At 39.0% G+C, this 13,039-nt stretch overlaps 1 protein-coding gene and 1 long non-coding RNA gene across 7 annotated transcripts in view; one reads left to right on the top strand and one right to left on the bottom strand.

Annotated features, from left to right (window-relative positions):
- The window catches only part of Ten-a (tenascin accessory), a 442,890-nt gene that overhangs the window by 321,751 nt on the left and 108,100 nt on the right, over positions 1 to 13,039 (bottom strand). For all 6 annotated transcript variants that reach the window (XM_071703188.1, XM_071703191.1, XM_071703193.1 and 3 more), the window contains exon 2: positions 5,921 to 5,956. The gene's annotated coding sequence lies outside the window, so the exon portion shown is untranslated. The remainder of the gene's footprint in view (positions 1 to 5,920; positions 5,957 to 13,039) is intronic.
- LOC139770914 (uncharacterized) overlaps positions 1 to 13,039 on the top strand; it is a 166,520-nt gene that overhangs the window by 48,107 nt on the left and 105,374 nt on the right. The gene's annotated exons all lie outside the window — the stretch shown is intronic.

Raw genomic sequence — 13,039 nt, 5'->3', positions numbered from 1 at the left:
AATGTGCACGAAACGGAGTAGCATCCGGTCCCCGGTCTCTATATTCTGGTGGCGTTCAGCGATGACCGCCCTCCGATAACGTTTGGACACGTCCAACGTCGGAATTCCCGCCGAAGTCTCCCCCGAATCGACCGCCGCCACCTCGATATCCAACGTCGGCGTAGCGGCAAGCCGTTATTTCACGCCGTGAGGGGCAACGGTAAAGGGGGGGGGGGAGGAAGGGAGTGGACGACCCTGTGGCACGATGGCGGGCGGAAAAATTCTCTCTCGAGCGCTCCTCGCCGGCCATTAATTCTATTGTCCTTCCGATCACACGGTATCTATAGTCGGGCTTTGTTCTCCGAGGACCTTACGAAAAAGTTGCGACCGAGCAATTCATTCGAGAGTCGGCGGGCTTACCGCGAGATAATAAATCGTACGGTGCGGCACGACGCGGCGCGTCGTTTGCCTTTATTGCTCCTCGGTAAGTCGCGCGAAAAAGTAACGCCACGAGTTTTGGGCACGTGCAAGTGCGCGCGGGCGCGCTTGCAAGTACTTACGTCGGCGATCGCGTTTCCGCCACATCGAACGCGTATTTCCTGAATTGCCTTCGTTGCGAGCGCTTTTCTCGAACGCCGAAATTGTACGCCAGGTGTGGCGGGAAGTGGTAATAAATGTGTCGTAATATTGGCGTTTCTAATGGGTATAATGTTAAAAATAACGGTAACATATAAGGCAATTACTGCAATGTAATTGTTTTTATAACTATATATGTTGGAATTATTTTTCACACTCCGTGAGATTTAAAATTTTAAGTATGCATCACTTGTACCATTTGCAATAAATTTCGCGGAATTTCAGCGAAACATTGATTTCGATACGCTTAACATTTACAACCGCTGACAGAGGAATGCGCGTTTAAATTCACTTGTAGCAGGTCGCCGAGCTGTCAACAGCTGTTTGTTAAAAAAAAAAAAGCCATCGAAAAGCAATGCCAAGTTTCGGCCGCAACAATGTTTCGCGAACGCTTGGAAAATAAATGAAAATACTGAACATCGACCAAACGCGTTTATGGGACGTAATGGAAAAAAAAGAACGAATTTTACCGGTACGTTTGTGACCTAATTCCCATTTAACATTTTAAAGTGCCACGACTCTTTTAACTCCATTACAAGAACGGTATTTAATTAACGGGGAAAAAATGTTGAATAGTTTCGCCGTAGTTAGCCCTGAACTTTCCAACGTAGACCGAGAGATGTAAGAACCGCGCGCAAGTCGGTCGACTCTTAAAATGTCCACGGACCGAACATTTGAAAGAACTTTATAAATGCTTTAGCGATTGTACTCTCGCACTCTGTGTCGTGGTGTTGTACACCTTGAATTTTACACGTAAAACTGCATGTCCGTGTCTTTTAACAATCGGAAAACCACACCGATGCAATTTTACAAACCGATATAAAAGTGCACGAATCAAAATTTCCCTTTTACCTCTTTTTTGCCGACGTTTTTCGGAATATACAGCTGGCTAGAAAATGTGTCGCTCTCTATACCAGTATGCAACTGTGTAGATGAGAAGTAACTTTACGTCACATCTGTTTTGAAGACTTTTCATACAAAAATATAATGTAAGTGTTTCATATATTTTTGCTTCCTGATCTTGATACATAAACAAGTAACTGAAGTTTAATCTTGCAAGAGATCATTAAACACTGTTGAATTCATTCTGCACTCTTTTTTTAAACTAATTGGATGTTCGTAAAATATTTACATTATTCTCCATTTGGAGCGCGTCGTGATTGCGAAAATACGCGGAATTAGCAAATGATTCGTCGAGAAAAGTTACCGCCACCATGCTATTCTTCTTCCATTTTAACCAATCAATTTCCTTCGTCGTCTCGCTCCCGCCCTTCCTATCCGGCCGAGTCAATTTAATTCTGATTAATTACGTTTTAATTAATACAAACGCGTTTTCCGAATCTTAGGCCGCGTCTGCGGGCTGGGGCAGGGGCTTGCAAACGGTACGGCTTCTTTTTGTATTTACTTCTCCGCTTTTATCTTGAATGAAATCGAGGCAGGGGGGTTGTCTCTCGGAAATCCGAATGAGAAGACGAGAGTGACTCTTCAATCCGGAATCGGGTTTTTCCTGCCATAGCGGATTAATGGAAAATAATGGTCGGCAACGCAGAATTGCGGTCGCGGAATCTCGTTATTTCCCTGTCGGAAACCCGTCGTTCATATTTATTTGTGACAGAACTGTTCCGGTACAAATATGCTGAATTCTGTCCGATAATTGCCTGAACACGACGACTACAATCGTTTCGTATCGTGTCATTTGTAATTTTTTTGCTGTCACCGTTAGAGACAGGAGTTATATATCTATTAGAGGTAAATCGAGACAAATTTAATAAATGCGATTTAATCGGGAATTTTCCTCGCGCGAATAGCTGAGTCGAGGATTTGACTCCGATTCAGGATTGTACGCTTGAGAGTAAGAGAAGAGTTAGAGAATGGAGGAAGAAACAAAGAAGCTGAAAATCTCCTGATAGATTGCTGCACGGGAAAGAGCACAATAGTGACAATTGCGATATTGCTTTAGACCGAGTTATGCAGCGGGAAATTATGAAGAGTGTCACGATTTTCATTGAAAAATTCTTCAAGTCTGGTGAACTGGTAATTGTATGTCATATCATATCCATGAAATTTGTTTTATGTCAACTGCGGTTACGTGACCGTCAAAAATTATTAAATTATTCCTTCGTGAATCTTCGTGTTACGTACACAATTCTGGTTATATTACCGTAAATCTGGCTCATATCTCGTTTCGTTTAACCGTATCTTGTGTTTAACCAGATTAAACGCGCAATACGTTTGCTTCATATCCGCGCAATTGCGAGTGTGCACTTTCAAGACTCATCTCCCGTTTCTTGCATTAGTGAATTTCTCCGCACCAGTAGATAAAATCACGTCATAACGATATTCAAAAGTTGAGCGCTCCGAGCTGTAGTAATAATAATTGTTCATAGCGAAAATGTCCGCGCTCCTCTGTTCGGAGGCGGACGATATTCTTTATCTCGACGACGCCGACGGTGCGGCACAGTCGGTTATCGCAGAAGAAAACGCATGCGGCAACTGCTCCACCTCGAGATTTTCCCCGGGCTGAGAGACGCGGAAAAACATTCTCACAAAGAAACTCATCGTCTTGCAGCTGCAGGTAACGTCGCCGGTCTGCTGCGGTGCCTCCCCAAGATAATGTTAATATCCAGCTCGGTTTTGTAATTGGCAATTATTTTAGCTTAGTCCGCTCTTTGTTCTCCGACGTTATCCCGGCGACGGTGCTCGCCCGGATTCCCCGAAGAATCCTCGAATGTGCCTGCAGCTGCGCCCTTTACGCAATCACTTCGAGGCTAAGCCGCCGTCGCCGACTCGTATCCTCGGGGCGGCCTGGAACTTCTCTTTAACGCGAAACGTACGTCCCATTTTCCGTTGAATCTCTTACTGCCAACAGACGCCGAGAAAATTCGGGATCAGGATTTTCCAGGCGGACTCTCTTCCGCCGTCGAGACTTAACGGTAACGGGACGAATATTTTCGCGGACGTTATCGCGAACGGCCGCGCCGCGGCCGGCGACGTTCGTTCGTTGCGAGCGACGCGTGTCCACCCACAAGGAAGACGGATAGTCAAAAGCGGCATCGAGATCACGGCCACGAGATGGGCGCGTTTTAACGGTAAATGCGAGGCGTGGCTTCCGGGACTTTCAACGTTACGGCGTACGTTATCGAGGACAGGCATAAATCCTGAGCCTCGACTGGCCGCGAATGAGCGCGTGGAAACGCGCGTACACCCCTGGATCTCTGTCTCTTTCTCTCTCTCTCCCTCTCCCTCTGCGGCGTACGCGCGCACAAAAGCGAAAGGTTATTAACGAGCCTAGATTAAACCCGATAACACGCCGCGGCGGTATCTTTTGGCTCATGGCGATGCACGAGGTGCCCTTTGCCGGCGCCGCGCACACCATCCGGCCGCTTCCCTCGTTATCCATTTTCGCCGTTAACGTTTAATGCATTCCCCGAGCGGGACTGGCGCGCACCCCGTGCCAGTCGCAAGGCCTTGGCTCCACAAATTTTGCAAAACACACCGATATAAATCGTTTGATAACGCGCATGGCCCTGGGCGTCGATATATACAACGCGCGGGAGTCGACGGCAGGCAGGTGGAGCAGGGTACGGAGGATACGGGAAAAGGGAAAGAGAGAAAGAGGATGGGTCAGCTGGAAATTTGGCGATACGCCAGGCGGCACCGACGCGACGACGCTACGAAGTGGGCATTCCCGCACCCGGCACCAGCCGGTGCATCGCGTCGCCCGGCCGACCGAACGTGTCGGATGACGTAGCCGATATCGCTAATTGCAAAAACTACCGCCACGGAACATCGCCCGCAGTATCCACATCGTACTTTTTAACCCGCGCTAACCCGTGCGCGTCGCGTCCGGTCCGGTTTGGAATTCGATGCTATCGCGGGTAATTTAGACGTTTCTTTTAACGCGAAACCGCAGCACCAGCAATGTCGCTCGTGTCGATGTGCAGAATTTCACTCGAAAACTTTTCTAATATCCATTCACGCCGGCCCGTTAGACATGGTTTCCAACTGACAGGGCTATGTACTCGACGATATAGCGTATGAATATTTTGGCGTTACTTTCAATTAATATGGATATAAAAAAGAAAAACAGAGAGAGAGAGAGAGAGAGAGAGAGAGAGAGAGAGAGAGAACTGTACGAATATATAATAAAAAGATTTAAAAAATTTCAGCCAGTAAAAATTCATACCGCACACACAGTGAGATAGAAAAATATGAAAGTATCGTAAAATGTATCGGACTTATTCAAACGAATAATAATACATTTTTTAAGGGAATATTAAATAAAATATAGAATCGTGACTGAAAGATATCAAAATTAATTCATTCAAATAAATTCACGCTCGTTACATTCACTATGAATTTCAATCTTTGGAATGGCAAAAATCCGCGGTGAGGCTTCGTCAAGAAAACGTTTCCAAGGTCTGTGCAGCGGTGCGGACACTTACGACAATTAAGCATTTCTCCTACAGGATCCACAAACTTTCCGAGAAAAAAACTAAATAAATAGAGAACCGCGGTAGTTCGTCTTGCACGGAGCTGGCCGCGAAGGACGGGGTCGATGTGGATACGCGCGGCGCGGCGCGGCGCGGCGGTTGGTAGTGCCAGGGAGCTTGTGCAAACACAAAAGCTCACGGCTGAAGATAAACAGTGAGACTGTAAGCTGCAACATACCTTCGGGCATTGCGCGGTAGGTAGGATAGAGGAAGAGCCGTAGAAGGAGAGAAATACACGGACGTTGTGAGCTCCTTTCGAGGAAACCGGGAGAGGCGGGGAGGGGAAGTAAGACGCACACGGAGAAAGCCCTGGCGAAAAGAGCCACCTATAATGTTGACACCTATACCTAACAGCCGAAGGCACCCCGCCTCTTCCGTGAAGGTCCTCTGTAAACTTACGACATTAAACCGTCTGCGGAATAAACTCTCGTCTTAACAGCGAAAGTATACATGACGTAATTTACTTTGTTTCTTTGCTGCGGCTCGCGCGCGACTTTTGCGTAACGCAGGAATGCCTGCAACATTCGTCATGAATCTTTCCAAGTTTTAAATTTGCACCCATATTCCAGACTGCGAATTTTCGCTTGAACGGAATTGTCGAATAAAAACGTCGCTCGTAAAGCATAGATGAAAGCTGCGATTGCGCTTCACCACGCTTTAACACGCAATACGTAATAAAATTGAAATTATATAACATATTAATAACATGCATGCATAATCTGTTAATAACATGAGTAGGACATTTAATAGATATGAACCAATTTTGATGTAGCTATTATGTCATGCAATGTTTAAAATATCTTGCATCTTACCTGTTGTTGTTTCCGTTGGATAGATCAGAAATCGTCCTGCAACAAACACAAATATTGCTAATTAATTATTATTAATATAACTAATAATGAATGCAATTATGCCATTTCACTGGATTGGAAATAATAACGTAATTAAATTTATTAACCGAGCTGACTTTCCGTTTTAATAATACAATATATGAAACAAACGAAATATGATATTAACTGTAAATTGTATTATTTCTAACGCGCTTCATCATGTTTAGTATGATATGACTTTAGGAAATATATTTATATATCTACCATTTATTTTCAAAATATATATTTACAGTTTTCTTTTTTTTTCTTTTAACGGAGCAATTAAAATACCTTCGATAGAATACCTTCGAAAACAATAATGGGTAAAAGTATATTTTGTAGCAGCTAATCTAGCTTGCAGTCTTAACTTGTAACTGGGTTAGTGGACGCGTGCTCATCGCCCGTGACAGAGGTTTGCACTTCAAAACTACGTGACGTGGCTTACGTTCGTGCTGCGTATTCTCGGAAAAGTGACGCGTTGGTCATTACTTGCAGCCACGAGTACTCGATGGGGAATAATTAATTCAAGCAATGTCATTAAAAGTACAGCGAAAGTTAAAGCGCGCTAAATGACACGTTTATCTCGGTAAGCTTGTCAAAACGACACTCTCGTCGCGATAAAAATGACTCGTAGATGGGATGAACGCGCAATTATGAAATTGAATAAAACATATGACCTCATTAAAGAGATATGAGAGAGTGAGTCGTTTATACACCTGGTCCATTTCGTTTTTGCAACGAGGTAAAATAATTAACGACAAATAATCAATAGGTATGCGCATGGAAATGAAATAAAAAGGAATACGGTAATATAGCTTTTATACACACAGCACACAGCTGATAGTCGCAACGATTACCCATCGAATTTATCACGAACGTATCTCTCGAGACCTGCATGTGTCGGGTTCGTGTATATAATTTATTATCACTTCGCGTTACTAAAAATGCCTTTACTGATTCATTCGCAGACGCATAAAAACCACGCCGTCATACATTACTCCATGGAGACTCTTGTATCCACTTTACGCACACACAATCAACTCCCCGCTATAAAGCGGACCTCAACCTGGCAATATTTTTTCCCTCCACTTTTGCGTTTCACAACTTTGAGCATGAATATAAAAGGCAGCAGGAAGTCTCGGGAACTTCATCACACTATACTCTTTCATCAACTTGTTATCTCATCAAACATTTTACGACATTCTGTTTCGGTAATCAATTTTTCTACATTATTTTTCGCAAACTTACCGCATATTTAAAGGTCGAACGTAATTACGACAGGTTTTTGTTATCGCAGTTTCGATATTCGGGACCTAACTGGAATATCTCCCTAGCCCTCATTTCACTATGATTACATGACTTCATGGACGAAGTTTCTGTTATTGTGTGTGAAGTGGCGTGTACGGATATAAATAAATTTCGTTCGTGGAGCATTCAGTGGGGCCAAGAAGTCTAAAGCTAACTGAAGTTGTACCGAGTTTGAAACTTGCTCCACGAAGCACAGAAGCAGTAAGATCTTGCACAATGCGTTACAGGGTGTAGGGCTCCCTTGTTAAAGATTAGTACGATTCTAGAAAAGCTCTTCGAGAGTGAATGAAAGACACGAACGGGGATATTGTTTTCTTGTCGCGTGCTTCGAACTAACTTTGAGTGGGTAACAGAGATATAGCCGAGTAGAAGCAAGATATCGCTAAAGAGTGAGTTCTAAGATCAATAAAAGAGAATTCTAATCAAGAGTAGGAGTACACTAAAGTAATAATGTTACAAAAAAAGACGTATGCGTTACAATTAGGTTTGAAACTTGCGCATATTCATGCTGATGACATTTTCACACTTGGATCGGAATATCGGAGGATTGTAATAAATATAACGATCCGATTATGTGAGATCGTTATAAAACATTTGTTCTTATAACTGTTTCTTGAGGAAAATTTTTACGTTGATATAAATTAGACAAATTGAAATAGGCGTTATTAATAGCATTTTATAATTACAACCTTAATACTTTTCGATTACTAAATAAAAAGGTATTGCGATCTTTCCACCAAAAAGACATTATAATCCTTTCTGAAAATTAATAAAATAAATAATAAAATCTGTATATCTTGCAGAAAAATAAAATATTGGAAGATCATAATTTAATGTTATAAAATGTTTATGATTTGTGTAAAATTTGTAAACATCTGTGCAATGATCTGTGCGTGAATTTTTAAATTGATATTACTTTATTATATTAATTATATCATAAATTATTTATGATATTCGAAAATGTTTTTATGTTTATCATAATTTTTGTATAGTTATAATAAATAATTAATAACGTTTGCATTTGATAAATGTATGCATACATGTTTATTTTGAAAAGAATAATTAATGTTGATATATATTTTGCAACAAGAGCATTGACCGTCGCCTGTAATTACGAATACAAACGCTCCATTTATTTTTATCCATTACGTTAAACGCGTACGTCTTTTTCTGCTGATGCGGCGCGTGCTGCAAACGGGTGCAAATCACCCTGTTAGAGCGATTAATTGGGTCAAAATCATTATCGGTCTCTCCGCTGATATAATTAATGATCGCGACTTTGAGCAGTTAACTTCAATTACTGGATCTATGCACCGCATTCATTATTGCACTTACTAACTGTACACACACACGCGTCTAGACATAATCTCATTAATACTAGAAGATGACGTTAGAGTTACCGCGCATTTATTTAAGCTACTGCGTGTAATTCTACAGATATAACTTGTAGGATCATATCCGTGATAATGATCTTACAGCTTACGTGAGATAACATGGCAAAAGGGAGAATTCAAAAAGGAACTAGACGAAAGTATCAGAGAGAAGTTATCTTTAAATAAAGTTCAGTTTTACTCATGCTATTTTAACCTATATGATTTTATTCGATACATAAACATCTGTGAGGTATAAATTTGAAATTATTGTATTATTAAATTTTTTTCGCATATAAATAAAAATGAATCAATACATAAATCTCTTATGTTACAATGTGCGGTTGTGTAGAACAAATGTGTTTCTCGGGGAAAACATATAGCATACATATATATGTTTCAGAATTTAATAAAGCTAGAATAGCACACGAGAGCAATATAAAACAATCGGAATAAAATAATTTTCTACCAGCTAGCTCTGGGAAATTTCATGGAATGGTAGGTTACCGATACACGGAATACGTACGAGATACGCGCATTAAGAGATCAATATTTGATGTTGCGACGATCAATAAATGAACGCATTGTTTTCTGAAACGTATTTTCATGTTTGTTTCGCAGCTCGTTGAGTTTGTGAGCGTTTTATCGTTAATGGAAGCGCGAGACATTTGAGCTGGCACGTTTTCATGCGCATATATCAATGAGCATCCTTGGTATCCCCCAGCTAAGTCTGTCGTATCGACAGAAAGAATTCCGTTCAGGTTGCATTCGGACGGCATTTACGTGCAAAGCGTACGCGTTCATCATTCTTCTCGGAGTTTCTCGTATCGTCCCCCGTCTTACGTTGATGTAGTCAGAAGGCAGCGTGTTCTACACACAAAACAACCTTGTCCCGGCAACATTCCGGCGCACGTACACCCCCCGGCCCCGGTACGATACCCCTTTACCAGGAGCTCGACGAGGAACGCGAATGCTGGGTTTCGTTCGTAGTGGCTGGAAGAGGGGTTGGGTCTCCAACAACTTGAACAACTTCACAATAGCCCCGGCCTTTGCACGCCACTCGCGAAATAAACTTTACCCGCGTAGCTTTAAAATTGATGATCGTGCCGCCGACACATGTAAGAGTGTCCGAGAGAGAAATACGATGTCCGTCAATGACAGTTTATCGACGTGGCTTCATGCATACCCAGCATATACGTTGATGATCGACTAATCGCTATTATCGCACATATAAGTTTCCACTTGTTTTCATAATTGGTATTATATAAAGGATATGTTTATGAAAATCATATGAAAGAGAGAGAGAAAGAGAGAGAGAGAGGATGTGTGTAAAAGCTTTTTTAGCTGGTCGATTTTTATTACAACGCTCGAGGATACTTTTCTACAAAACAGAAGTATATGTAGCAGCTACAAGCTCTCCAACGCCACTGGTTGTACGACCAGCGAGAAAATTTCAGATCTGCCCAAAATAGCAGCTGGGCTATCGGACTATTTATGTGCGCCACATTTGGTTTGGTTTCATTGTTACGAAAGCGTAACTCGCCGCGCTGTACTTAGATGCAAAAACATGTGCATTTCAATGGAATCTGAATCAAAGTTGAAATTTGGAACGGACAGTCATGTGACAGTGATATGATATGTAAATGTATCCTTCCCGTTTGCTGTTACATAAATGATGAAAGAACTGTAGAACGTGTCGTAGACCACATGAGACGTAGAATGTCCCATTTATCATAAATATCATAAGTTAATAACACATTTTGGAATAGGATCGAAATTCTTAATACGAAAATATGGAAAATATCATAATAATAAAAAAAAATAATAACTTTCGAGTTATAAGCAATTAGAATTGACTAAAAGTATCGCGTAGTTTTTTTGTATACTCAGGCCTATAATTATTATACTTTCATGCAGTCACCAATCTGTCTATGCGATTTTTACAGCTCAGATAATATTGATTACGAAAATTTTATTAATTTACTAATTATTTTATTTAAAAAAATTATTAAATTATATGATAAACCTATTTAATATTTACATATATTTAAAGAATAGAGAATAAGATATTTTAAGAATAAAGTTAATCTTTGCTTGAAAGAAAAAGAGAAAGTAATCTACATATCATATCTTTTTATTTTTTATATTCCGAGTGTAGTGAAATCATGTAATTACAATAAATCAAGAAAATGCGATTAAATTGCCACAAAAAAGAAAGGACGACTCAATTTTAATCTCTTGATTGATTAAAATTCGAAATTTTGTTTTATTTGGAACAAAAATATAGAAAAAGAATAATGATAACAAGTTAATCTGTCTATAAATTTTTTTTTTCAAACAAAAATTAGTTTTGTTCCTTGAGTCAAACATTAGATTTTAATTAAGATATTAGATTTAATACGTAGTGATATTCCCTTTATCAACATCGATTTGAAATATCGAGAGCAGAAAATATACAGTATTTATTTATTTTATAATGCGCGTAAAAAATTTTGTGGCAGCGACAAATTGCCTAGCTCACGGTGCTCAGTGCTCGTTTTTTTGTGGCGTACAGCATGCTGTTGTGTATACACGGTCACTTCGCTGTCATTCGCTCGGTAGGGCCCGAACGTGAGTCACTCCATGTTGTCATATTAGGTACTCCTCAAAACGCGATCACGAGTAGTAGGTAGGAGACACCAAACGTGATCGTTCTCTACGATTATTACAATTAGCGATTATCAAACTGCGTTATTAATTAACTCTCGCGATTAATGACGCGTAAACGTATCGAGGCAACGATTATTTATCGAAGCAGATATTTCGCGCGATTTATTCATTTAATGTGAAAATCGAAGCGATAGGGGATGGGAATTATAAATTGCTGTTCTCGTTGCTATATTTATGCGATAATTATATCTTTAACGATGCTTGGATCAGGATATATCTTGTATCGCGCTTTGAATTTTTTGTCGAATTAAATATGATTTTTCCATCATTTTCGGATCAATGAATTAATATACGCATCGCTCGATTCGAATAAAGAAAAATTATATTATATCGATTGTTCATTAATAATGCATGTTTGCAGCGGAATTTGTTCATACAAAACATGTTACTTGTGCAATACTGAATTTTAATTGTATACATTTTTAAATAATCTTTTGTGTCTTAATTAAACATTATTTCATGTCACTAATGTTATATGAATTGATGCAAAAAATAAAATCAAGAATTTCCAATATTTATATACCGCAAGCTTGAGTAGAAGAAAAGCAGGAAATATTTCATAGCGTATTTTATATTACGTAGCGTATTTTAACTAACTTATTTAATGATTATATTTAATTATTATTAATTATACTTATTCTTATAGTTTGCCAATTTTATCTTTGTATAGCTTATTCATCCATATTCATCGATAATTTATATCATTTCAAATAAAATAAAACCTGAAAAATATTTTGTCGTGAAGAAGAATCTTTTTCATAGATAGATCATCTTATAGAGTTGGCCAGTACATATCGATTATATGTTTAACATAATTCTAGCTGAGAGTCAATAGCAGATCGATGCTTGTGTATGAATTACAAGCCTGAACTTTACACAATATTATTGATCAACTTTGATTGCTTATAATTTGAAAACTATATACGTCATAATTATATACGTCATAAAATATTCTATATAGTGGTTGTGGAATTGTATATGTAAAAATACATAGACAATTTGTTATGCCGCGTTTTGTTGCGGTGTATTTTAAATCACGAAAAGAAAAATTAAATGTTAAATTTATTTCAAATAAATTTTATTGCTGAAGTGCAGAAGCTATTCGTTTGTTTAATTTTTTAAGCCATTATCTAAACTAATGCAAGACAATCAATATTTACTGACGTAAGCTAACGTCTAAGAATTTTTCGTAAATTATTACGATTGGAATATTCAGAATTGTTATTAAATGCGTCGTAATTGGAGATGATAAGAAATATCTAATGAATTACTAAAGAGAAAATTCAGTGGCGAGCTGATTCTCTAAAGGTCTTGTTTTAAATACAATCCATATTTCAATAATTATTATATAATATTATATGAGAATTTCAATAATAAATTATTACACTGTTGTAGCTGTCTGTGAATGAAAAAGTTTATAAGATTTTTATAAGATTCTATGTTATTAGAAAATATAACAGAAAAATATAATTAAAAAATTGATATAATATTGGGAAATATTATACAATATTGTGTAACAATGAAAAATAACATTTTATCATTACTGTAAATTTATTAATTTACGCAGCGTTAAAAAGTTCATCAGCATAGCTCCGCGTACTTCTGGTTTAATTACAACTATATCTGCGGGAAGTGTGGTTGCTAAAAGTCAGTCATGAACATACATACGTCAAAC

This window comes from Temnothorax nylanderi, unplaced genomic scaffold, assembly GCF_030848795.1.
Source record: "Temnothorax nylanderi isolate EJ_2023f unplaced genomic scaffold, tnyl_v1.0 TNYL_tig0034_pilon, whole genome shotgun sequence".
Lineage (NCBI taxonomy): Eukaryota > Metazoa > Arthropoda > Insecta > Hymenoptera > Formicidae > Temnothorax > Temnothorax nylanderi.
This window is presented reverse-complemented; position numbering and strand designations above follow the sequence as displayed.